Source organism: Zootoca vivipara, chromosome Z (genome assembly GCF_963506605.1).
Source record: "Zootoca vivipara chromosome Z, rZooViv1.1, whole genome shotgun sequence".
Taxonomy (NCBI): Eukaryota; Metazoa; Chordata; class Lepidosauria; order Squamata; family Lacertidae; genus Zootoca; species Zootoca vivipara.
The window spans coordinates 38541937-38567872 of NC_083294.1; the positions used below are offsets into that span (position 1 = coordinate 38541937).

Consider the following 25936-nt stretch of genomic DNA (forward strand, 5'->3'; position numbering starts at 1 on the left):
CCTGGGAGGGATTAGGCAATCAAGCCTTTGTCTCCCTGCTCCAGTCTACCTGACAAACTCAGCGTGTGAGGAAGTCTCAGCTGGTTGCTTCAAGCTCAAACCGCAAGGCTCTCAGACGCGACTCTTGAGTTCCTATACCAATAAGTAAGGCACTTTGGAATGAAACTAAGTTTTACTGCCTGTGCTGGCTTTCTGATTGATGTATGAAAAAACACAGGACCCTGACCTTTCAAGAGTTTGTTAAGTAAACCATTTTTTAACTTACTAAATGTCTGATCTTTTGCTATGTTGGGGAAGAGGGGACTATTTTGGAACTCACTTGGAAATACATTTTTCAAAGGTCTCACAGCCTATATTTCCATGCTTCACTTTGCCGCATATTTTGTGAGTTTAAATATCTGCTGGGGTTCTGTCATCAATGAATATTTGCCCCAAACTTGGATCTTGTCATCCCGTGAATCCTCCTTTCTATACCTACTTTTAACTTGCCACCAGCAGCTGGTGAGGGTTTGAGTCTGGATTCCCCATCCCTGATCTTGGAGAATTACTGATCATGCAACATCATCATCATGTGTTTCTTAGCAAAATCTCTTAAATAAGACAGATGGAGTTCAGACAGAAAATAAATCCTGATAACTTTTCACTTAGGAAACTGAATAAAAACAGTGCATAATTAGAGGAGAAAGAAATGGAGAGGCTTTTTGTTTCTTACTTTATTTATAAGCAGAGAGACATTCAACAGAAACATGCTGAGGAAAAACTTCACTTAAACTGCATGACACATGCTACTTCACTTAACTAACTTCACTGTCTGGTTCCTAAGCAATAACTCCACCCCTCTAATCCTTCGGCTAGTTGACTTTACCACCAACAAAACTAACCTGTAAGTGGTACATTGAATTATCTCTGCACTGTACCACCAACAGTGTTTCCCAGTCTCTGCCACTCCTTGAATTTGCTGTTATTACTGGGGAGACAAACTCACAGTAAGACAATGTTATGTGCCAAGTTTAAAAACAGCCATGGTATCTGGGAACCGTAGTTAGCTAAGAATGCTGAATGTTTTTAGGTGGCCTCTTTCCTTCCACAACTCCAGTTCTCAGAGTGGCTTAATAATCACTTCCTCTCCCCAGTGAATTTTGGAAAATGTAGTTCTGAGAGGGGAATAGGGGTCTTCTAACAACTCTCAGCACCCTTAACAAACTACATTTCTCAGGCTTCTTTGGGGGGAAGCCATGCCTGTTTAAAGTGGTATAATACTGCTTGAAATCTATGCAGGTGGGGGCCTAAGTCTTGCTTCTTTTCATTGGCTGGGTAAAGGGTATTTATATAACACAGTGTATGGGCATCAACCCATAAGGAATATTTGTCAATACAGGTGTTTATTGAAAAAAAGAAAAGAAAAGCAGACTAGAGCTTATTTACAGGAGAGTATTAAATATGTCCATGTCAGCAACTCTCAATGTTTTGCATGCCACTATACCCGTGAGATTTAACTAATGAACTTCCTGTGAACTACTGGCAATTATTATACCTGACAACTACCACCTTGGTATACACCAAATTCCTCCTAGTCAGCATTCAGTTTCAAGGTTCCTAACATGACAGTAGGAAAAGAAAATGTACAGAAATCTATGGTTGGGGTGTGGAATTTCTGTTATAAAAAAATATGCTCTGCCTTTATCACATATCACAGCCCAACAAGACAATGACGAAAATCCACCAACAGCATACAAATAAATATGGCTAACCTGATCCAAAACACCCACCCACCCCACTCACACATGAAAACAAAGATCACCACAGCCAATCACAAACAAACAACCACACCCTAGGCCAACCCCAACCTCTCTCACCACCAAAAGAACACAAGTGAATAGCTAAGAATCTGCACAAGCGATGCTGACACAAAGCCTACATATATTAAGTAAAATAGAAACATCGCCACCTGACCCCTCCCCCACTCACCTTTTCCCCCTCCACCTCTTTCCCCCTAATGTCTCAACAAATGAAACTGATCTGTAAAAAATGTTACTTGAAAAAGAGAGAGAGAGACATTGCACATAGAAGAAAATATTTAATAAAAATACATTTAAAAATAAAAATAAAATAAAAATAAAAACCTGCTCTGAATTATCCAGGTCATTGGTTCTTCTCAAAGGGTTTTAATCTTATTAGACTCAAAAGTTGTTACATATAAAGGACGATCTATGCCACAGATTTGAACTGGCTTAACAGCCACTGTTTTCTCAGCTTCAGCTCCCCAACTGCAATGTGAATGATACTGACCTTCCATTCAGGCATGCTGCAATAATTTCTGTGATACTGTGCATCATGAAGCATGGCAAACAATGCATATGCCTCGCACCAGTCCCTATGTTACTGAAGTTGGGTGTCCTGAGCATAGATAGCTTGGTATTCCCTTTCTGCCATTCTGCTAAGTGGCTCAAATTCTTCCTCACTAGGAGCTGTCCAGTAAGTCTAAGATCTTGCAGTTGATGATACCAGAGGAGCTGTCCAACAGGAAGCGCAACAAGATTAAATGTTGCCTCAATACTGGTTAGGTGTCATCTGAGCAGCATTATAATGAACACGGCTGCCCCACAAACTTCTGTCCTGTCATTTAGGTCCTGATTCAGAGCACACGAGGAGAGGAATCAACAATCCTCCTTATGACCATGACTCAGGGAGAGTTGACCTTATTCTGCCAGCACTGTTGGATTTATGCAGAACCCAAGTAAGCTGTAGTTTAGAGTCCCAGGTTATGAGGGCCCCCTAAATTTCTAATTTTCAAGGTGATTGGTGACTCGAGAGTTTGCCACATTTTAAACAATACATTTTGTTTAACAAATTTATACCCCACTGTTCACACTTTTTCTCAAAGCAGCTTACAAAGAAAAAATAAAGAGTACAGTGTACAAGATTTAAAACATAGATTAAAACATCAGAAAATAAAACTCCTATGAAACTTCTTTGGAACTCCTGGTGCCTGCTAAAAGCATTTTTGTTTAGGTAATTCTATCCAGATGCGTAGAATACCAACATATGTATTAATCTGATTTTTGGTTTATTGATGATTTTAATTAATTTTTGAATGGTTTAAATTGTTATTTTTTTTACTTTTTATGGATTCTATTATTCTGTTGTTTTTGTAAAACACTTTGAGGCTTTTTAAAAATTATCAGGCAGTATATGAATCTCGTGATATAAATAAATATTTATAAAAAGAAAGAGGTATTCATATTTTTCAGAGAGCGAGAGTGAGAGAGAGATACCATCAGGAATGCAAAAGGTTTATACAGTGTAAATGAAGGGAAAGCTGTATAAATATGTGGTAAAAATAGAGGAGATGAAACTATATGCAGTTCTGCTAAAGAAAGAGGCCCTGTTTGCACAATGTATTGAAAGCAGTATCATTCCACTTTAAACAGCCATAGGTAAAGGGAAAGGGACCCCTGACCATTAGGTCCAGTCGTGACCGACTCTGGGGTTGCGTGCTCATCTCGCATTATTGGCCGAGGGAGCCAGCGTATGGCTTCCAGGTCATGTGGCCAGCATGACAAAGCCGCTTCTGGCAAACCAGAGCAGCACATGGAAACGCCGTTTATCTTCCCGCTATAGCGGTTCCTATTTATCTGCTTGCATTTTGATGTGCTTTCGAACTGCTAGGTTGGCAGGAGCTGGGACCAAGCAACAAGAGCTCACCCCGTCACAGGGATTTGAACCGCCGAGCTTCTGATCAGCAAGCCCTAGGCTCAGTGGTTTAGCTCACAGTGCCACCTATGTCCCTAACTTAGTCCCAAACTGGGTCTAACTTAGGCTGCATCAATAGACATATGGTGTCCAGATCAAGGGAAGTAATAGTATCACTCTATTCTGCCTTAGTCAGACCACACCTGGAGTTCTGTGTCAAGTTCTGGGTGCCACAATTCAAGAAAGATATTGAAAAGCTGGATTGTGTGCAGAGGAGGGCAACCAAGATTATCATGGGTCTGGAAACTAAGCCTGATGAGGAACGGTTGAAGGAGCTGGGTATGTTTGGCCTGGAAAAGAGTAGACTGAGAGGAGATATGATAGCCATCTTCAAATATCTGAAGGGCTGTCACATGGAAGAGGGAGCAAGCTTGTTTTCTCCTACTCCGGAGGGTAGGACTTGAACCAATGGCTTCAAGTTACCCCAAGAAAGGATACAACCTGAAGTGACAAAGTATGTTTACCAATGGGTCACGACCAAACCCATTGATGGGGAATACTTAGCTTGAACTACTGTAGCTTTCTTGGTTTCCTCTTCAGCCACACTTTTGCTCAGATCAAAGCCAAAATACTTGCATATTTTTAGGGCATGTACAGAGTTCCAGCAGAACTGAGCTTCTCGGCAATGACTCTTCATTCCAATATTTCCACATTTACTCTGACCAATATTTCCACATTTACTCACGACTAATATATATCCATTAATTTCAGTGGGTTTCTTGCGTTCAATTAAGTTCTACTCCAAATAAACCCATTGAAGTTAATTGATCGAAGCCAACCATGTCTATTAATTTCCATAAGTCTATTCTGAATAGAACTAACATTGGATACAATCCCATTGAGTCTACTCTGAGAAAATTGTAGCTGTATGCAACCCTTCATCTTGAAATGAAGCAAAGGTGAGGACTTAATACAGAGGGTTTTTTATTTTTTTAAAAAAGAATAATCCATTTTTGGTAGCGAGTCTCTCATTTCATGCATAATGTAGCTGTCTCTTACGGCAAAGTATAATCACAGAGGTATTTCTGATTTATTAGAAAAAGCTTAAAGTTTGCCTAATGATAGTGCTTTATCAGGTCATTTAAAATTAAAATATAAATCAAAGGTATCATTAAGTATAATTTCACTTTGCTGTATATTTTTGAACTTCCAAGGGATGTTCTATGCTGGTACCTCTAATAGCTTAATTCAGCTAAAAAGTGGCTTTTCGCAAGCGACTTGATACATAATTTAAAGCAAGTCACTTCTATGCCATAATCGTGCCAGGAGAAATGAACACACAGCTCCAGTGTCAAATATTATACATGGTTACTAAAACTGCCAGAGAGAGAGAGAGAGAGAGAGAGAGAGAGAGAGAGAGAGAGAGAGAGAGAGAGAGAGAGAGAGAAGGAACTGATCATAGGATGATAGCCACCTCACAAGGCCTTTCTAATTAGTTGAAAGATTTATACACATACTAAACATTGGCTGTTTTATTGATTGATTTTTTCTAACTCACTCTGGTTCTACAATATATTTTGCTCATTTGTTGTATACAGGAGAATCTTTCTGTGATCACCAGTGTGACACTCCTGGAATTGCTAAAGTGCTCTTTTAAAAAAAGATCTATATTTTTCATGTTCTTCAACTTGTCTAAATTTAAAAGGCTCCCTGTTACATGGAGGGCTGGACTCACACATTGCGGCTCGTGCCCTAACTCAGAGCAGACCCATTGAAATTAATAGACATGATTAACAGGTCCATTAATTTCAGCTTGAGTAAAAATAGACCTGCTTTTACATTTCTATCTGTTTCTATTTAGAATAGTCACATATTCACAGTAGAAGAGGGCAACAGTTAATTAACAGAACAGATCTCAGTTCTAAAGTTTCTACCAGAGTTTCATCTGCACTTCTATCTTTTCCCCATTGTTTTGGCTCAGGGAGAAATTGTGAAACACAAGACCCAGTTACTTTAGTCAAGAAACAGCATTTTGAATGTGTTATAAACATGCAACACCAGATGGTGCAAGAGAACAAAAAAAATTCTAAGCGATTTTTCCATAGCACCCCCCTTTTATTATAATGATTTAATTTCTGGCTTATTTATAGCATCCCCCCCCCCCCCGTGTGTAGATCCACCAACAGACTCTTGATCCGTGAGGGGTCTCTTTTAGTGGATTGAATGCATGTTTACTTGGGAATACATGCCACCAGCAGATCCTTACTTTCAAATACGTATGCATAAGGACTGCTTTGTAATGCTGCAATGCAATTGTGCACTGGATTCAGCTGAGGTCAGAGTCCTGAACCAAAGATCAGAGGGGATCTAGGCATTGCTCAAGGTGGGTTCAGTCACCCCTGGATTGCTGCAGGCTGATTGGATGGGCCAGAGGGATCTGGGGCTGATGGGTGGTGGGGAGGGAGGAGATGAAGACATCAGATACATTGGCTCCCAGTACATTTCTGAGCACAATTCAAAGCCTAAACGGCCTCTGCCCAGTATACCTGACGGAGCGTCTCCACCTCCATCGTTCTGCGGTCCAGTGCCTAGGGCCTTCTGGCGGTTCCCTCGCTGTGAGAAGCCAAGTTACAGGGAACCAGGCAGAGGGCCTTCTCAGTAGTGATGCCCGCCCTGTGGAACGCCCTCCCATCAGATGTCAAGGAAATAAACAACTATCTGACTTTTAGAAGACATCTGAAGGCAGCCCTGTTTAGGGAAGCTTTTAATATTTGATGAATTATTGTATTTTAATATTTTGCTGGAAGCTGTCCAATGTGGCTAGGGAAACCCAGCCAGATGGGTGGGGTATAAATATATTATTATTATTATTATTATTATTATTATTATTATTATTATTATTATGAACAGAATGAAAGGGATCTACCTGAGTCGCTGTGACTTCCTGGGACACGTTCCCACATGCCTTCTTCCTGCTGGACCTCTCATTCCTGCCTGATGCTCCAAGCCCTGAAGCAGCACCATGCAGAATGGAATGCTTGGCTTTCCACGAGGGGCTTCCTTGCAGGGAACTGTTGAATGAGTAGCATCCTGCAGAATTAAACCCTACAGCTCTCATTGCAGGGGGGGGTACAAGTTCCAGGCTATTTTGCACCCTAGGCATGTCTAACGACTTGTACTCCCGGCCCCAAATGACTAGCTTCAATTTTCAAGCATAGATGTACTGGAGGGGAGCGGGAATGAAAAGCACAAAACTTGAAACGGCTAAATTTATTTTAAATAGCAATCATAAGTAATAGAACAATCTTTGGTTATTCCCTCCCTCAAATACAAAATGAAATACTGAAAAAGAAATCTTCATATCATTTTGAATAGTCTTGCGAACTGTGATATTTAAAATCGGATCTCTTAAAAATTTCAGTTTCAGGCACATCAAAATCTCACTCTTCCTATGCAAATTCTCGTCACACCTGCCACCTGCAAGGTAATTCTTGGTCACTTGCAATTAGCTTGTAGATGAATTTAAATCAGCTTCCTTATTCTGTGGTAGCTTGCTTGCAAGACTGACTTAAAAAATGATAGTTTCAGGTAGGTAGCCATGTTCGTCTGAGTCAAAGCAAAATAAAAAAATTCCTTCAGTAGCACCTTAAAGACCAACTAAGTTTTTATTTTGGTATGAGCTTTCGTGTGCATGCACACTTCTTCAGATACACTTGAAACAGAAGAGTCAGACCCTTATGTATATACAGAGGGTGGTGGGTGGTGGTGGGGAATGGGTGATGGGCTGATAGGAGTGGTAAACCTGTTGATGGCTGTTAACGACTGCTGATGACTGCAATTGGTTCTGCGGGGGAAAAACAAAGGCTGAGGCGCTAAAGAAAGCTTGATCATGCATAATGAGATAAGAATCCTATGTCTTTGTTCATCCCAGGTGGCTCCATGGTTTTAAGCTTGGTAATGAGTTCCAATTCAGCAACTTCTCTTTCCAGTCTGTTTCTGAAAAATTTCTGTAATAAAACAGCTGCTTTGAGATCTTGTATAGAATGTCCTGGGAGATTGAAGTGTTCTCCTACTGGTTTCTCTGTCCTGTGGTTCCTGATGTCAGATTTATGTCCATTTATCATTTGGCGTAGGGTTTGGCCTGTTTGTCCAATATAGAAAATATAAAAAATGATGTTGTTGAACATTCGGTGCCCAGTCCAGAATAATTCAGTTGTATTTGGCTGAGTTTACATGTGCTAAAAATTTCTGCTTTATAGCATAATCTATGTAAGTTCATTTGGCTAGAAGCTGCATAAGCTCATTTTTTTATATTTTTTCCTAGGTAGTGAACCAGTGCTTCTTGATCTTTAAATTGGTGCAAATGTTCATTTGTGTCAGGATAAAAAGGGGCTATAATATTCTGCAAACTTCAAAAAAAAGCTCCATTGCTAGCAGGGCCGTCTCAAGCAGGTTGGGCGCCCTGGTGCTGAGGCGCGGAGATTGCTCCAGCACCCCCGCAGCGCACAGCATGGCTTCTGTGCGGCTTCGCTGCGCAGTGCCCCCCCGCTAGCCTGGCGCCACCAGGACTACACCTAGAGCTGGGCCTGATTGCTAGCACTGTACGATTTTTCAGTCGTATCCTAGAATGCCAAGTTTTGCATGCCAAGAACTCTCACCAAAGCAAATAAGTGTTCCAAGATTTGTCATCGGTATTGTTCCTTAGATAAGCACAATTCAAGTTCTCTCCAGGTCTAATAGTTTTCTAAATAGTCAGTGTTCCTCTCATTTGAATACAGAATTGTTCCAACGTTCTTCCAGCCTTTTGAACCTGTTTCCTATAGGGATCATGCATTATTTTTGTTTATTTATTTGCTGAGCAGCTTGCCACACAAAGAATACATCTTTTGAATTTTGTAATGTACAGGATGACTTTTTTTTTAAAAAAAAAGTCTTTGGGGAAGCCATGTGATAAATCCTGCTGTGGACCATGTTGCATTCCAAGCTATTGCAATCATTCCAATAGTTTGGCTAGTTAGCAGAGTCACTGTAATTCAAGTCAGTTTTGCAAGACTCTGCATGCTCTCAGTTTTCTTGACATCCTCTTTTTTCCTCTCTGTGTTTTCTAGAAATGTCTCCAGTTTGTGAAACTTCTGTCTTTGAGTTTATATCATTTGTAGTAGGAGCACCATGTTCAGCTCCCTCATTGCTAGTTTCAACAAGAGTGTAGCCCTACTCTTGTTCTTAAATTGTTTTCCGTGTACAAAGGTATTTCAGGAAGAACCCCTCTGGCTTTGCTTGCTTCTTAGCTTTTTCTTCCTTTCTTTTGTGTTACTGAGCTCCAGATGGTCATTTTTAAATCAGCTATAGTACACTAGTAAAATGAATACCATTTTCTAAATAAGAGTAAGATCAGATCATAAGATTTAAAATTAGGTGCATTTTCGCTTCATGTGTGTGTGTATAAAATGTAACCTCCAATAAACTCAACAATCTATTTATTTTATACATATATAAAAACAATTACTTCAAAAATGATGGAATTCTTCAAAATATAAAAGGAAAGCATTATCAGAAATGTATAAAAGGTAAAGGGACCCCTGTCCAGTCGCGGATGACTCTTGGGTTGTGGCGCTCATCTCGCTTTACTGCCCGAGGGAGCCGGCGTGAAGCTTCCGGGTCATGTGGCCAACATGACTAAGCCACTTCTGGCAAACCAGAGCAGCACATGGAAACGCCGTTTACCTTCCCACTGGAACAGTACCTATTTATCTACTTGCACTTTGTGCTTTCATACTGCTAGTTTGGCAGGAGCTGGGGCCTAACAACGGGAGCTCACCCTGTCACAGGGATTCAAACCACTGACCTTCTGATCAGCAAGCCCTAGGGTCTGTGGTTTAACCCACAGCGCCACCCGTGTCCCTATCAGAAATGTTTAAGACGTAACAAAAACTAATGTGTATGAAGTCAGTTCTCAGCCCCTCTGATGTCTGTGCCCTAGCCGGCTGCCTAGTTGACTTGGTAGGTGGGTGGGGGGATGAAGAAGATTCAGCATCTCTTAGGACTATATCCTGAAAAAACATTACTCCAGCCCCCCCCCCAATTGATACATGGCTGGATACAGGGGAGGGTAGCTCCCACTGGCACAGAGGAAATCTGCACTGTCCAGGGTCCCTGGTTCAGTGCTATGGTGTGGATCAAGGCATCTCTGCACAGCCCTAGTATTTACTTGGTAGTAAATCTCACTGTACTCAATGGACCTAACTCAAACATAGTTTTGGGCTGGTTGGGCATGGCAAGCATAGCATAAGAACATAATAAGCCAATGGCCCTTGAGGAAGGGGTGGGGTGGATCCATTTAAACGTGGCATGGTTAAGGAGAGTCTAGAGAAGACTAGAGGCCTGCATCTAATTGGCCTTAGTGTCTAATGTTCCTGGCCCCTGTGCTCTAGTCTTAACAAAGCTTTACCAATTGAATGTGGTGATGTTATAAGCTGGAGCTTGGCCACAGGTCTGTCGGGGAAAACACCAGTAAGTAAAAATGTTATGTTCCCAGGTGGTGCTCCAGCAAATGGAAACTTTAAAAATGCCTCTTTAGAACACTGGGCTCTCCAAGGGCTGGAAATAAACCAAAGAAGAAGAAGGGAAGCAGCAGCAATAGCAGCAAGAAACACCACTTCACCTTAACCTTAAGAAAAGGGTGGTTGCATTGGGAAACAGAGTGGGGGAATTTCCCTTTTGCTATCCAAGCTCCGGGTTTGCACACGCTACAGTACTAGGCAACGCGGACGCAAAACGCTTAGGTGTATAAAATCCTGGAAGCGGAATATCTCTACTCTGCCCGCTAGGCGGCGGTGCAGCGTCGCAGCTCTTTTGCAAATCCCTCCGAAAGGTAAGTAAGCTAAATGACATTTTGCCTTGTGAATGGAGGGGGCGGGTGGAGAGCGCGTTTTCTTTAAAAACAAACAAACAAACAAAAGCCAGAACCACCTTCTCGGTCTCTCTAATGAAAAGGGGACAGACTTGCACGCAGCTATTTCGTTTCTCGATATCCCCTGCAAACCCCTTGTCTGGGGAGAGGTAGTTCAAGAGTTTTAGGAGGAGTTGGATAGGATTTTTTGTAGCACTTCCGAATAGGAATCTGATATGTCCAGTACCACTTGGGACTGAGAGAACGCGAACTGAACTCTTTATTATATTCTGCGCTTAGCTCACTAATAGGATTTTTCTAAAGCTCCTTTTTTCTTGGGGGCAACTTTTCCCCTCGTCGTTTGTCTTCGTCGTTTGCCAAAAAACAAAACACAAAAAACAAACAAACAAAAGCAAAACCCAAATCAACCTGAGGACCTAAACGTGTAGACAGCAAACCTTCCTTTTTCGATTCTGCAAAGCGCGTCGGCGTCGGGGGGGGGGGACGTCGGGGGAGGGGGGTTGAAGAGAAGAGACGGATCCAGGGCTCCTGAGTCCTGCTGGATTGACAGATGCCCAGGGAAGGTGAAGCAAGTTTCCTTCCACCCGTGGATGTGTCGTCAAGCCAATCGCGTGACCAGAGCCTGTTCAGGTGAAGGGAGAAGGCAAGGCAAAGAAGGGAGGACTCCGCGTGGTTTCAGAGGCACTTCTGGGGTTTGCTGAGTCCGGAGGTGACTCCTTTCTTTCCCCCGGCTAGCTCGAGCCACTGAAGAAGGGGGAAACAACAACTACACGCTGCTTCAACCCAGCCTCCAGAGAGGACTCCTCTCTCTCTCTCTGCTGGCATGCTAGGGATGTGAGCCTGTGTTTCCTTAGGGAGCGGGGACATCCGGATACTACTTCTAGTGGATTGTTGCAAAGAGTACGGGGATGGAGCGCCACTACCTGTGAGGTCCCCGCTGTGTGGGTTGTAGGTAAGATGCGTTGCATGGCTCCCCCCCCCCCCCCTCTGTGTTATGGGCTTTTCTGCATGTGGCTCATTCTCTCTGGGCTTCCCAAACTCCTCTTCAGACACAAGGCGCAAAGCTGGAACTACCGGTAAGCCCCATGGGAACTGTGAGTTTTGCTTCCCTTCTCGGCCGCCGTTTTCCACCCTAGGGCTCAGCCTGTGTGGAAAAAAACCACAAACCTCAGCACCCCTGAGGATGCGCAGAGTGCTTTCCTTTTACTCCCGAGTCCTCCAGACCTGGCTCTTACACCTGACAGCAAGAGTATATGTGGTTACAAAGCAGGCTAGATACTGCCTATCTCTCTCTCTCTTTGTGGGGACGTTATTAACTGCACCCTCATATGTTGTTGGGAAGTAGATTGAATCACTGCATGACCAAATGCAGTATACTTTTACTCTTGTCTCCGCTGGTCAGTTTTAGCGTTAAATAAATATCCCAAACATGCTTTGGTTTCCGCTGCCTGGCAGCGGGGTGGTGGGGGTGGTGGTCCTGTGCTTTGGACAGCTGTGGAGTTTGTTCCGGGACCATACCTGAATGCTGTGGAAAGCTTCACCTGCTGAATTTCTGCTTGATACACAGGTGTTGAAAAGGAGCAGGAACCCTGTTGCAGGGGTGGGGGTGGGGAACTTGGCAGTCCTAGTGGTGGTGAATGATCACTTGGAAAAACCCCTGATGTTCACCACATATATTTAAGTACTGTAGTTCACTTTTGGAGTGTGACCCTCTGTCTCGCTTATCCATTTCCTTCCACTACGCTCTTCTGTGTTGCATGGACTAAATGCATTTTTTTTAAAGGCATGCCACATGTGTTTTGTGCAGCCTCAGCTCACCCTTAATATTACTGGAAGTCTGTTGAATGTTTCCTGGATTCCAAAGCGCATACTGTATATATATTCCTCTCTATTCCCTCCCCCCTCACACACACACTTGAAATTTTGATCTTGCTAAGACAGATTTCCTGTATAGGCTCAAGCTCCCCTGGGGATGGATTTTATGGGTTTATCCTACTGCTTAAGGGAATGGAGAGTGGTGAGAGACTGACCTCCGTGGACATATAGTTCACTCCTTTTGATCAGACTTAGCCTGTATCGTCTTGGAAAAGATTCTCCCAGCTGATTTCACAGATCTTACCAGCCCCCCCCCCCGAGATAAATAGATGCTGCTCATGGAATAATAATCTAATTCCACACACACACACACACACACACACACACACACCCTCAACATTTATCCAAACATGGCTTCCAGGATAGTGTAAATAATAATTCCAGACATTAATGCAATATGAAAATAATAATGATCAAAATGAGATCAATACCAGAGCTATCCAGCCAACTAAAACATTGCAGGGAATCTGAAAACTTGGGCATTTTAGACCTATCGAGCCCAAAAATGCTTATGTTTCTGGTTGTTTTTTTTTTTGCAGGGCAGGGTAGGTGGGGGAATAAATGGCCTTTATATTGATTTGTGATTCTTTGGCTCCAGTAGGATGGTTGCAGACAAACTGTATTGTAGTGGGGGTAGTAGTCTGGGTCCATTCCGATAGACCCAGAAACTCCCTCCCTGTAAAAAAAACAAAAACAAAATGAGAGTTTGTCAACAGAGAAGTTAAGTAAACCAGCAACTGGCACTGTCAATGAGTCTCTTGCCCAGGGGATGGCAGGCTGGTGCGAGAACATTGATTTCTGCCTTGCGATAACTTCTTTGATTAGGAGCCTGCTTGGCTGCAGACTCTGGTGTTTGAAAGCACCAGTTCTAACTTTTGCTGCTGGCTGATCCATCTGAGAGGTAAGTGGAGGTAGGAAGCAAAACTTGGGAGAGAATCTGTAGAGAGTGTGAATCTCCTGGCAGAATTTTCCTACTCCATTTCTTCCATCCTCTGTGTCCATAGGAAGGGCTTGTCTATTTCTGATTCGTATCAAAGCCAGGTGAAGGAATTGGAAGTGTACGTAGTTGTGAGGGTGGCGTAGCTGTGAACAGAGCAGGGCTGGGGAACCTGTGGCCTGTCACTGGGACTCCCAACTCTCACCAGCTTGTCAGCTGATTGCTATTGGTCCATGTGGGGTGCTGGGAGCTGAATTACAACATATGGATGGTCAAAGGTTCCCCATCCATGAGTGTGTCAAGGCTTGGACCAGGGAGACTTCAGCTGCATTTGGACCCCCATTTTCTGTGCCCTCACAATGTTCCCAATGCTGGATTTTTAACCCATGCTAATCCAGCACTTTTTTATATATATAAAGTGCTGCTGTTCGATGTTTTTGTTGCTCAAACCAGCTTAGATTCAGTTGGAATCCTTAAGCCATTCTTAATTCACATCTAGCCAAGTTGCGGGCACACTTTGCACAGGGTAAAGACATCCCCAATGTGTCAATGCCCCTGGTGTGTCTGCAAACAGAAAAGGACTCTGGCTCCAATGAATCTGTGCTGATGTGAACAGCTTTAGGTGTGGGTGTGGGAAGAGTTGCGAAATGTACTGGGGAAAGAAACCTTCAACTTCACTGCCCTCTAAGATGGTGATGTGAACACACCGTTTGCTTCTAAATTCCTAAATCTGATGAGAGCCTTGTCCTACCTTGCAAGCTTGGTTATGAATAAATTGGGTGGCGGGGAGAGACACAAATGCCACATTGAGTAAGGATGGGATAAAATGAAGTAAAGTATTTGTGTGCTGTGATGCGTTGAAAGGGAGGTTTGTGTGAAAAGTGAAACTGAAGATTGCAATGCAATTAGTCCAAAAGAACTGGTTAGTGTAGTGGTAAGAGAGAAAACCGCTAGTTCAATATTACATCTCCTCATTCATGAGATGACTCCAAGCAATCCTTTCTTACTGGGTTGTGGTGCAAAATAAAAAAATTCCTTCAGTAGCACCTTAAAGACCAACTAAGTTTATATTTTGGTATGAGCTTTTGTGTGCATGCACACTTCTTTAGATTGGGTTGTGGTGCATTACTGTAATATCATTGCTGTAATAAATGATGTGAAGTGCTTGGAAACAGTATATAGGCTTATGCTATATAAATACAAGTGTGCCTAAATGCTTGCAAAAGTACAGTTTTAGTCCTTTCCACTGTCTATAAGACTTGCAGAAGATCTTCACACTTCAATATAGAGACAGCATTATAATTTCTGTAAACTGCTAAGCATAACAAATACCTGACCACTTCAGCAGTGCTCCAGCTGTTCCTGTCTAATGGTTTGGAAGCTTAATTACGGTATAATTACGGCGTGAACTAAATTATAAGGTTACCAGATTTTTTTCAATGAATCCGTGGACACTTTTCAACTTCAATTGATTTTGTATGTGGACTGATTTGTAAATCCAGGGACTGTCCCCAGGAAACGGGGACGTCTGGTAACCTTAAACTAAAAATGGCTGGAGGGATATAATCCTCCTCCTTTGTTTCCCCTTCTTTCTGAAGCTGCTTCCCAAGTCAGGGGTGGCACCTTCCAGAGGTTGTTGATGACCACTCTGATCATACTTGACCATTGGCCATACTGACTAGGGCTGATGGGAGTTGAAGTCAACAATATTTGGAGCAAACCACACTGACTGCCCCTCTCTTAGGTAGTGAGAGGGATCTTTTCATAGATAGCCTTTCAAATCCCATCAGCTCTTTGTGTTGTATAGTGCAACTCTATACATGTCTACACAGACGTAAGTCCTATTGAATTCAATGAGATGTACTCCCAGGAAACTGCAGATGGGATTGCAGCTGTAATCTCTGAAATCCAAAACTATAAATGGAATGAAGCTTAATTTCATGGAACCATAGAATATAAAGCTCCCCTGGGAGCAGGGATATTTCTTTTGCCTGCAATACTCTGCAAAGTACTTTGAGCAGTGATAGGTCTGTGTAGAGGACATTGTATTTGTGTCTCCTTTTGAATTCTATATTATTGCATCCCTTTCGACCCCACCTCTCCCCATTTTGAAGCTGAAAGTGTATCAATCTTTCTGCCTTGGACTACTACGTAGAGCCATACTGGGTCATGGGGAAGGGGCATTTTGCTAAAATGGTCTCTCTTCCTTCAGTCTAAGCCTTTCCTTTAGAAGGAAAATATTAAAAATCCTATGTGCAAAACATGTCACTAGCTCAGTGCTTTGGGGGGGGGGGCTTAGTACGAAAATGGCATTAATCTTATATAGGTTTCCCCCCCCTTCAGTGGAATATATTTGACCTTTGAGTAACGTCCCTGAAGTTTTTATGTTTTAAAATGTTGTGGGATGCTAAATCTTTAACGATTGCTAAACTCCCTTTAAGGAGCAGTAATGGAAAGCCATGCCTGGTACCCTTAGTGGGGTGTGGGTATGAGTAGGCAGATCTGTAGTAATACAGGCATTCCTTTCTTTTCTTCCACATCAGTTTGCATTCTTTCCTTGGGGGGAGGGGAGGGGGAATCAGTGACCTCACCAGCAATTTCTCCTAACAGACATGTTTGTCTGTAATTTTCTTTAATATTCACATTTTGGACCAGCTGCTTAATGTAATGCATTTTTTCCCCTATGGTTTCAGTAATATGAGTACCTTTGTGCACACTTTGTCCTCGGCTGTATGTTTTTGTACATGTTTTGTATATGCTGCTTGGCTGGAGAACAGCGTCACAGAAGGATGGCCGTGTTTCAGTTTTCAGAGCATTTTGGAAAGTGTGAATTGTTTTCATTTATCTATTCAATTTCTAAGGATCACAGGGAGGTTTACAATAGAAAAACCACACAAAAGTACAAAACACAATCAAAATGAAACCTGTCAGCTGCTGGGGGTGGGGTGGCTGTGGTCCAGCATAGGCTGCGGCTTTGGCTTATCTGGGGGAGGAGAAGAAGAAGAAGAGGAGGAGTTTGGATTTGAGATCCCGCTTTATCACTTCCCTAAGGAGTCTCAAAGCGGCTAACAATCTCCTTTCCCCTCCTGCCCCACAACAAACACTCTGTGAGGTGACTGCGGCTGAGAGACTTCAGAGAAGTGTGATTAGCCCAAGGTCACCCAGCAGCTGCATGTGAAGGAGCGGGGAATCAAACCCGGTTCACCCGATTACGAGTCCACCACTCTTAACCACCACACCACACTGGCTTCATCTGTGGTTCTTGCCTACCTCGAAGCAACCATCACAACTTGGTGGTGGTGGGGTGGATCCTTAGTCTAGTTGGATGGTGGGATTGGAATCTCCACCAGTCCAAGGAATTAGGGTATCCTCTTAAAGGCATCCAAGCTGGAGGTGCTTCTGTCCACCAAGCTGGTCTCAGGCAGGGCCACCCTGCTTTAGTGTGTGTCACAGGGTGATATGTAACCTTTGTTAACCCTGCCAAGAGAATGAACCAGCAGATGGGTTGATTGATTGAGGATATATACCCAGTGTCCTGTGCCAAAACTTGCTGACATCTGTAATCAATAAAGTTGTGGCCTGTTTAAATCCCAACTGGTTGTTCTGTGTTTATTGCAGTATGCACTGCTTCACTGAAAAAAGGTGTTACAAGACCAGCCATGCACTGCTTTCTTGGATACTATCTTCCCCCATTCACCCCTGCACGTCAACTTTGACCTGTAGGCAGACCCACCCACCTGTCAGTCACCTGATGTCATGGTGTGGTGTGTGGGGAGATATAAAGATCTGGACCACTGGGCCAAAAATGTCCCCTGCACCTGATCTAGAAGGCCGCCTTGATCTAGGCTATATTATCTTGATTGGCACCAGCATTCCAAGGTATTTGTGGACCTTAAAACAAAGCTGAGTATAACCTGGGACTGTTCTCTGTGTGTGCATGTGCAAAGCATGCACTCTTTTTCTGAGCTGCAATCCTGTGATACTGCTTGCAGCTATCTCAATTTTCTGTGAGCAGCTGAGGTGTCTGTTCGATGAGGTGGCTGAGAATACAAGGACGACAGCTTGCTTCTTCTTCTATTTTTTTTTTGTTAATAGTGGAGCAGACTAGTCTCTTATGTTTTCCTGTAATAAATCTGTGTGTGTTTTCAAGAAGAAGCTAGACAGCTGGTGTGTTGGGATTCACACTGACAAGGCTTGCTTGAGGAGGGTGGGGGGAGGTGCTGGGTGACAAAAGCCACGTGGTCCCAGGAAAGATCACAGATCAACACTCTTGAGGCTGAACCGTATTTTTGTTGACGTACATGAGCAAAAGGCAAGAAGGCTGGATTTCCAACTGTACATTCCTCCGTGAATTCATATATCACTCTTCCTTCCTTCCTTCCTTCCTTCCTTCCTTCCTTCCTTCCTTCCTTCCTTCCTTCCTTCCTTCCTTCCTTCCTTCCTTCCTTCCTTCCTTTTTATTTGATGGGGGAAATTATGTATGTAATAAGCAAGTGGGTTATCTCTCCCTCTCTGCATTGCACTGAGATTAACAGGCTAGACACATAGCAACTGTGTGGGCCAGGTGAAAACTTGTCCTCTGAATAGGACTATTGTGCAGGAATAATCTTGATAAATGTTCACATACAGATGGAAGATTGTAGCTTTTGACCTGATCTTGTAAGGTTATGAGAGTATTTTCTTCTCATTTAAAGAACCACTATTTATTAACACTCTAACAACATAAGAACAAAATGACAGTGGATTCAAGAATCACATGAAGAGGTTAACCATTGATGTACACCGTGGGTAGGAAGTCTTTCCCCCACACCTAAGGGCCTTGTTCTAGGTCTCAGAGCTGCTGTCTCTCTTACTCTCTCTCTGGCCCACACCAATTTTTTTTAAAAAAACCTTTATTACAAGGCTGCCAGTTATGATACTAAGTGCATTATTGGTGAGACCCTAGCGACACACCATCTTAATTTGCTTAAAGGCCTACACATAAATTAGCATGTGCACATTTACATAATTTTATTTATTTAGACAATTTATACACCACTTAATTTTTCAAAGAAAACCTCTAAGCAGTTTTACAACCTCCTAAAATTTTCGCAATAATAATAAAAACTGCAGTCAACATTCCACATTTTTGGGAATTGCGGGCATCCATTAGCCAAGAGAGCCTCTTAAACATCAGATATAAACCGCAACAGCTAACATAATACCTACAAGCCGATACAAAATATGTATAGCAGAGACCAACCAAACATGCAAATATATAAGCATGCATGCAAGTAAGTATATATCTGCAAATACAGTGGAACCTCGGTTTATGGACACCTCGGTTTACGAATTTTCGGTTTACGAACGCCGCAGACCCATCTGGAACGGATTAATCCACTTTCCATTACTTCCAATGGGAAAGTTCGCTTCAGTTTATGAATGCTTCAGTTTATGAACAGACTTCTGGAACCAATTACACCCATGCTTCGGGTTAAGTACGCTTCAGGTTGAGTACTCCGCGGACCCGTCTGGAACGGATTAATCCACTTTCCATTACTTTCAATGGGAAAGTTCGCTTCAGTTTATGAACACTTCAGTTTATGAACAGACTTCCGGAACCAATTGTGTTCATAAACCGAGGTATCACTGTATACAAGCATGCATGTAACAGCAGCACTCTCACATCTGCAGCTATCAGGAACCTGAGCTCTTGAGATAATGCTTGTGTGTCCAGCAATGCCCCATGTGGCAAACTGTTGGAACTGCAGCTTGGAGCTTGGAACTTTTTCAGCTCTGTCTCCTTTTCTTTTGTTCCCAGCTCACCTCCTGACATCTGCTTGCTGTCAAGCCTTGGAGCTGGGTTTCCTTCCTCAGGGGATTTCCAGGCTGCAGCTCCATTTCCACACAAGTGAATGGAGTAATGGGAAGAGGGGCTGCAATGAAGGCAACCATGGGCTTTTACTAGGGCTTTTACGATTGAAAATAAATTATAGTTGTTGTTGTTTAAATAATAATAATCTGTATATGAATGAAACATTATAAAGAATCATAGAGTTGGAAGGGACCCCGAGGGTCCTCTAGTCTAACCCCCTGCAATGCAGGAATCTCAACTAAAGCATCCATGACAGGTGGCCATCCAACCTCTGCTTAAAAACCTCCAGGAAGGAGGGCCCACAACCAAAGGAGTCTGTTCCACTGTCAAACAGCTCTTACTGTCAGAAAGATTTTTCTTTTCTTTTTCAGTGATGCACAAGTTGCAGCTGGCACCAGCTGTTGGGAACTGCTGGCAAGCTGTTCTCATGTGACATGCTGGCCTCATGTGGCAAGCAGTGTTACTACATATTCTCAGGAAGAATTTTATGGACTGGGTCAACCCAGGCTGTCCATTGGCTGCTCTTGGGCAGGAAGGAGTATAAGAAGACTTCCTGTCCCGGGGGTACATTGCTCTTGTTCCCCTTTGCTTGATTTCCCTCTGATCCTAATTTTTCTTCAGTACTGACATTTCTTATGCCTCTTAGCTCCCGGCTCCTGACTCATCTTAGACCTCTGCCCATGGGCCAATCCTAGCACCAATTTGGAAGAAGCACACCCTCCTGTGGCAGTAGGGAGAAGTGCTTTTTCTAAGACTGCCTTTGCTACTTGTGGTTTTTGGCAGTTGATTTTCAGTCAAAGGGGTTTTCATTGGTTATTTTTTTATATATATAAATCACTTGGACACCTTCTGTTGAGTAAGCAGCATATAAATCATTAAAATAAAATTTAAAATGGATTATTCTGTTGAAACTGCATTAATGCATAAGAGCTGCATTGTTAATTAAGAGCATGGACTGAATGTAGCAGAACTTCTGAATAAATATATATAGAATTGTGCAGTAAATATGGCAGCTTGTGGGAGAGAGAAAAGAAACCCCTACTTCACCAGAGCTAATGGGTCATTAGGGTTTAGGGATGGCAGAAATTTGATTCAGTTAGCACTTAAAGGGAGAGCTGCCCAATCCACACTTTCAGAAACAATATGTGAACCAAAGTACAGCCATTCTTCAAAATTTGCCCTCCACAGAATTCTACACTGCAGTTCTCTAGGCAATTAAGGTATACAAAAATGGACCCAAAAATGTTTTGCAAAAGAGTAAAGCATGCATAAAAATGGATATGTTGGTGAAAATGGCAATGATTAGGAAAATTGCTTCGGGAAAATGTGCATGTTGGGCCAAACTGAATGCTAAAATGCATATATTTGAATCAACATTAAAATTCTGCTGAATTTTCCAGACTTAAAGTCACAAACTGATGTGAGGTTGTGCTAAGGTTGGAAAAATGAGATCCCAAATGGGAGACCAAATGTTTGGTCTCTGCTACGTTTATTGAACTATGAGCAGCAGAAATAATGAGAGATTATTGTATTATGGTTATGCTATAACAGAGTGAAGATAGGATACAGCAATGAGATAGAATTTAAACAAAACACTGCAGAAAATGAGATGGGAAGTTGATAAAAGAAAATTAAAATTTATTATGTATTGGAATTTTATGTGAAAATTGTGGAAATTTAATAAAATAGTTTTTTTTATTAAAAAAAAAGGTTGGAAAATGAGAAACTGGAAGAAACTGAAATTGACACAACCACCCATTCCTAATGAGGTCAGAGACGGAGGAGGTGGGGGTTACCATGGGGAATAAATGAGTGGGGGGAGAGAAGAGGGTGGGTAGTGACCATAGCTGCCAAGTTATCCCTTTTTTAAAGGGATTTTCCCTTATGCTGAATAGGCTTCCTCGTGAGAAAAGGGAAAACTTGGCAGCTATGGTAGTGACTTTGCTGAAAATGTATGTCTAATTACCTTGGTGGCCCAAAGTCATGCAGTGAATTAATCCAAAATACTGTAAATCCTTACTTGCCAATGTGCAAAGAAAGTGCCATGTCTGTTGGAGGAAGCCAAGCTTGATGATCTGCTAGTGAAAGGCACAGACGTTCTTTTCCTTTGATCTTTTGGGTTGCTTTTCATGCTGTCAAGCTTCAGGTGTTTGTTAAACAGGGCCTGTGATCTGTAAGTCTGTAACATGACATTTCAGAAGCATGTGTGTGACACTAGAAACACAGCTGCCGGGGTGTGTGTGGGTGTGCATGCGTGTGGGGTGATGGTGTTGGGATTTGTTTTTAAAAATGGTGTCTTGGTGTACCTGAGATGTCTGTGGAGCAGAGGAGCTGATGAAAGGGAGATCCTCGTTAAATAGCAGAGTTAGTTTGCTAAGAATAAACAGAACAGAAATTGCTATCTATGGTATTTGCAAACTGTTGAAAGCATTTTGGGGGAAAGACCCTCAATTTAGAAAATAAATAAATAAATAGCATTGTCTTCCCTCTACTGTTCAAGGAGGCAAGACCACCTCCCCCCCAGATTGGTTGTAAGTAAGATGGCAGGCAAGTGAGGGATGGCTGACAGCATAGAGGGGTTGGTGGAGCAGTGCCCCAGTGGATCAGCTGCCACTTGGTCTACTTTGAATATGACTTGGTCCAATGCAACCCTTTAGAATTGCTTTGGTATAACAGAGCAAGGTATATGTTTGCCTGGCATCTTGCTTTTCTGGATTAGAGTGTCTGTGGTCCAGCATTCTGCTTCAGTGGCTAACTGGAAACCTCTTGCAAGCAGGGTATGAAAGCCATCCCCATCCCCATATTTTTTGTTTGCTATATCTGCTGTTTGCCCAGTGACTTAGGACTCCAGTTCTCTGGATGCTGTGTAACAAAAAATAGTCTTAAACAGAAGATTAATCTTATGCCATCAAAGACACACTGAAATCCCATAAAACAAAGACAAGGAAGGAAAGCAATTCCATGAGTTGAGAATGAAGAATTAAAGCAACCTTGTCAGACCAGACACGGGGCTGTAGCTCAGGGCTAACACAACTGCTTCGCATGCAGATCCCCAGCGGCATCTCTAGGGAGGGCTGGGAATGACTCCTGGCTGAACCCCCAGGGATCCACAGCCAGTCAGGGTAGACAATACTACAGTACTGAGCTTTTTGTTGTTGTTGTTTAGTCGTTTAGTCGTGTCCGACTCTTCGTGACCCCATGGACCATAGCACGCCAGGCACTCCTGTCTTCCACTGCCTCCCGCAGTTTGGTCAAACTCATGTTCATAGCTTCGAGAACACTGTCCAACCATCTCGTCCTCTGTCGTCCCCTTCTCCTTGTGCCCTCCATCTTTCCCAACATCAGGGTCTTTTCTAGGGAGTCTTCTCTTCTCATGAGGTGGCCAAAGTATTGGAGCCTCAGCTTTAGGATCTGTCCTTCCAGTGAGCACTCAGAGCTGATTTCCTTAAGAATGAATAGGTTTGATCTTCTTGCAGTCCATGGGACTCTCAAGAGTCTCCTCCAGCACCATAATTCAAAAGCATCAATTCTTCGGCGATCAGCCTTCTTTATGGTCTAGTTCTCACTTCCATACATCACTACTGGGAAAACCATTTAACTATACGGACCTTTGTCAGCAAGGTGATGTCTCTGCTACTGAGCTAGATGGGCCAATTGACTGACTCAGTATATGTCAACTGCCTATCATGACTGCCATAAAAGCATTTATTAAAATGCTGGCTTCAGTATTTAAATACAGTGGTACCTCTACTTACCAAAAACTCTACTTACGAATGTTTCTACTTACGAATGGAGCTCCGTCTGCCATCTTGGATGTGGTTTAGATAGGATTTTTTCTACTTACGAATTTTTAGATAGGGTTGCTTCTACTTACGAATTTTTTCTCCCAATGCATTCCTATGGGATTCGACTTACAATTTTTTTTGACTTACAAATGTGCGTTCGGAACAGATTAAATTCGTAAGTAGAGGTACCACTGTATTGTTTGCTGCGGAGGAGAGCAAAGAAAAGAATATACCAGGCACTGGAAAAGCATTACAGTGGTACCTCAGTTTATGAACACAATTGGTTCCGGAAGTCTGTTCATAAACTGAAGCGTTCATAAACTGAAGTGAACTTTCCCATTGAAAGTAATGGAAAGTGAATTAATCCGTTCCAGATGGTCCGCGGAGTAAGCGTTCATAAACTGAAGCAAACTTCCCCATTGAAAGTAATGGAAAGTGGATTAATCCGTTCCAGACGGGTCCACGGAGTACTTAAACTGAAGCGTTCATAAACTGAAGCATGGGTGTAATTGGTTCCGGAAGTCTGTTCATAAACTGAAGTGTTCATAAACTGAAGCAAACTTTCCCATTGAAAGTAATAGAAAATGAATTAATCCGTTCCAGATGGGTCCGCGGCGTTCATAAACCGAAAATTCATAAACCGAGGTGTTCATAAACCGAGGTTCCACTTGTATGTGGCTGTAAGTATCTGGAATGCAGGCCGTACAGAGGGGTATTCAGTGCTAGTCCAACTCAGAGCAGACACATTGCAGCCCATGGACATGACTAATGTAAGTTTCTTAATTTCAGTGAGGCTACTCTGAGTAGGACTCGGATGAATACTACCCACAACCTCTGGACATGGAGGTTCAATGTGACAATCATGTTTAATAGACATCGATAGAACATCTATTCCATGAACTTGTGGGAAATGTAAACTAGTGCTGCTGCTGTTGCTGCAGTGTGTGCACATGTAGGGGCTGGCTAATGCCATTTTACAGCCTAAGTCATAGGTCCCACTGAGCCATTGGTTGTGTGGTAAGCAGGGTTGGCTCAAGTTGACTTGGAGCTGAGATTGTGGGTAAGGCTAGCATGGAGCGGAAGGGTGATAATCTGCTAGGTCCCGCCCCTGAGTCAGATTTCTCAGCTGTGACACTCTCTCAGGTGGCTCTGATGTTTCTGTGTCAAGCATAACTAGCAAGCACTAGTTTCCAGCCACTGGTGTTCAGAGGCATGACTGCATTTGAATGTGCCGCTGTGGGTTAAACCACAGAGTCTAGGGCTTGCTGATCAGAAGGTCGGCGGTTTGAATCGCTGCAATGGGGTGAGCTCCTGTTGCTCGGTCCCAGCTCCTGCCCACCTAGCAGTTCGAAAGCACACCAAAGTGCAAGTAGATAAATAGGGACCGCTCCGGCGGGAAGGTAAACGGCGTTTCCGTGCGCTGCTCTGGTTCGCCAGAAGCAGCTTTGTCATGCTGGCCACATGACCCGGAAGCTGTCTGCGGACAAACGCCAGCTCCCTCAGCCTATAGAGCGAGATGAGCGCCGCAATCCCAGAGTCGGACACGACTGGACCTGATGGTCAGGGGCCCCTTTACCCTTTACCTTTAATAGTCACTGTTAGATTTACTTCCATTTCTTTGCCTAATTCTCTTTTAAAGCCACCCAAGCTGGTAACCATCACTGCCTTCTGTGGGAGGGAGTTCCAAAGTTGAACTATGTGCTTTCTTTTGTCTCTCCTGAGCATCTCCTGAGTTCTCTATCCACTTTCTTCGTGCCATGCATAAGCTTATAAGCTCCTATCATGTTACCACTTGACTTTTCCTTAAATTAAAATGTCCCAAATGTTGTAACCTTTCCTGATAGGGGGATTGCTCCATCCCCTTGAGCATTTGGGTTGCTCTTTTCTGAACTCTACAATTTCCAATTTTACAATATCCTGTTTAAGTTAATTGGCTGAAGAATTGTATTGCAAAATCTGGAGAATTATGAATTTCAAAGGATGGTTGTGTTTCAGTTGCCATGTTCAGGAAATTGTGAATTAGATAGGTTTGCCTATAAATGCAAATTGAATCAAATTTCCCCTCTGCCCCTACCCACTGATGTTCCATACAGTTGTATGGAAGGAAGGCTACTGTGGTTTACACATTTCTGTGGCTAATACCTTCACTAATTGGAGCAACTTTCTGAGATCCCACACTTCTAGTCAGTATCGGGTTTATGAATGCATGAAGTTAAAATAATTGAAAATTGTGTAGGGGCTTGTACTGATATTTTTTTAAAAAAATATATTAATATCATACAGCACTGTGACTTAAATTGTTCCCCCCCCTTCCAATTTGTAAATGCACTAAAAATGGGCTCATAACTTTTTCTCTATCCAACATTACATAGAAATATCTAGGAGAAAACCAGACTTAATTGCATTTTTGCAATGATATTAAATGTGCTGTTAACATCAGGAGCAAGTCTGTCAAAAATAGCAATCATTTTAATGGGATTTGAAAAAAATTATTTTAAGGAACACATGAAATTTTCCCTAATAAAGCTTGAACAGGGCTTTAGCCTGATAAAAGAAATTCTGTCGTACTGCTAGACTACAGTACTGTTCCATATATGTACCATTTTTAAAATTGAGGTTTCACATTATTTTTTGAGGTGGCACTGTAATTGGATTTAGCAATGAAATACGGATCTTTTTGCCATTTCCAGGGTTGAAGAACCTGTGCGCCCCCCCCCCGAGATGTTGTTTGGCTCAAACTCCCTTCATCCCTGACCATAGGAGCCAATTCCAAGGGGCCACGGGTGCTTGGGCACCCACAATAACATAATTGTGGGGGCTGGGCTCCCACAATGTCAATCAGCAAAGCCAGAGAGAGCCAGCCACCCTTTGCCGCGCTGCCT

At 42.7% G+C, this 25936-nt stretch overlaps 1 protein-coding gene across 1 annotated transcript in view; it reads left to right on the forward strand.

Annotated features, from left to right (window-relative positions):
• The first annotated feature begins 11418 nt into the window (after nt 1–11418).
• Nucleotides 11419–25936, forward strand: part of IL1RAPL2 (interleukin 1 receptor accessory protein like 2) — a 497668-nt gene continuing 483150 nt past the window's right edge. The window contains exon 1 of the mRNA XM_060270509.1: nt 11419–11555. The gene's annotated coding sequence lies outside the window, so the exon portion shown is untranslated. The remainder of the gene's footprint in view (nt 11556–25936) is intronic.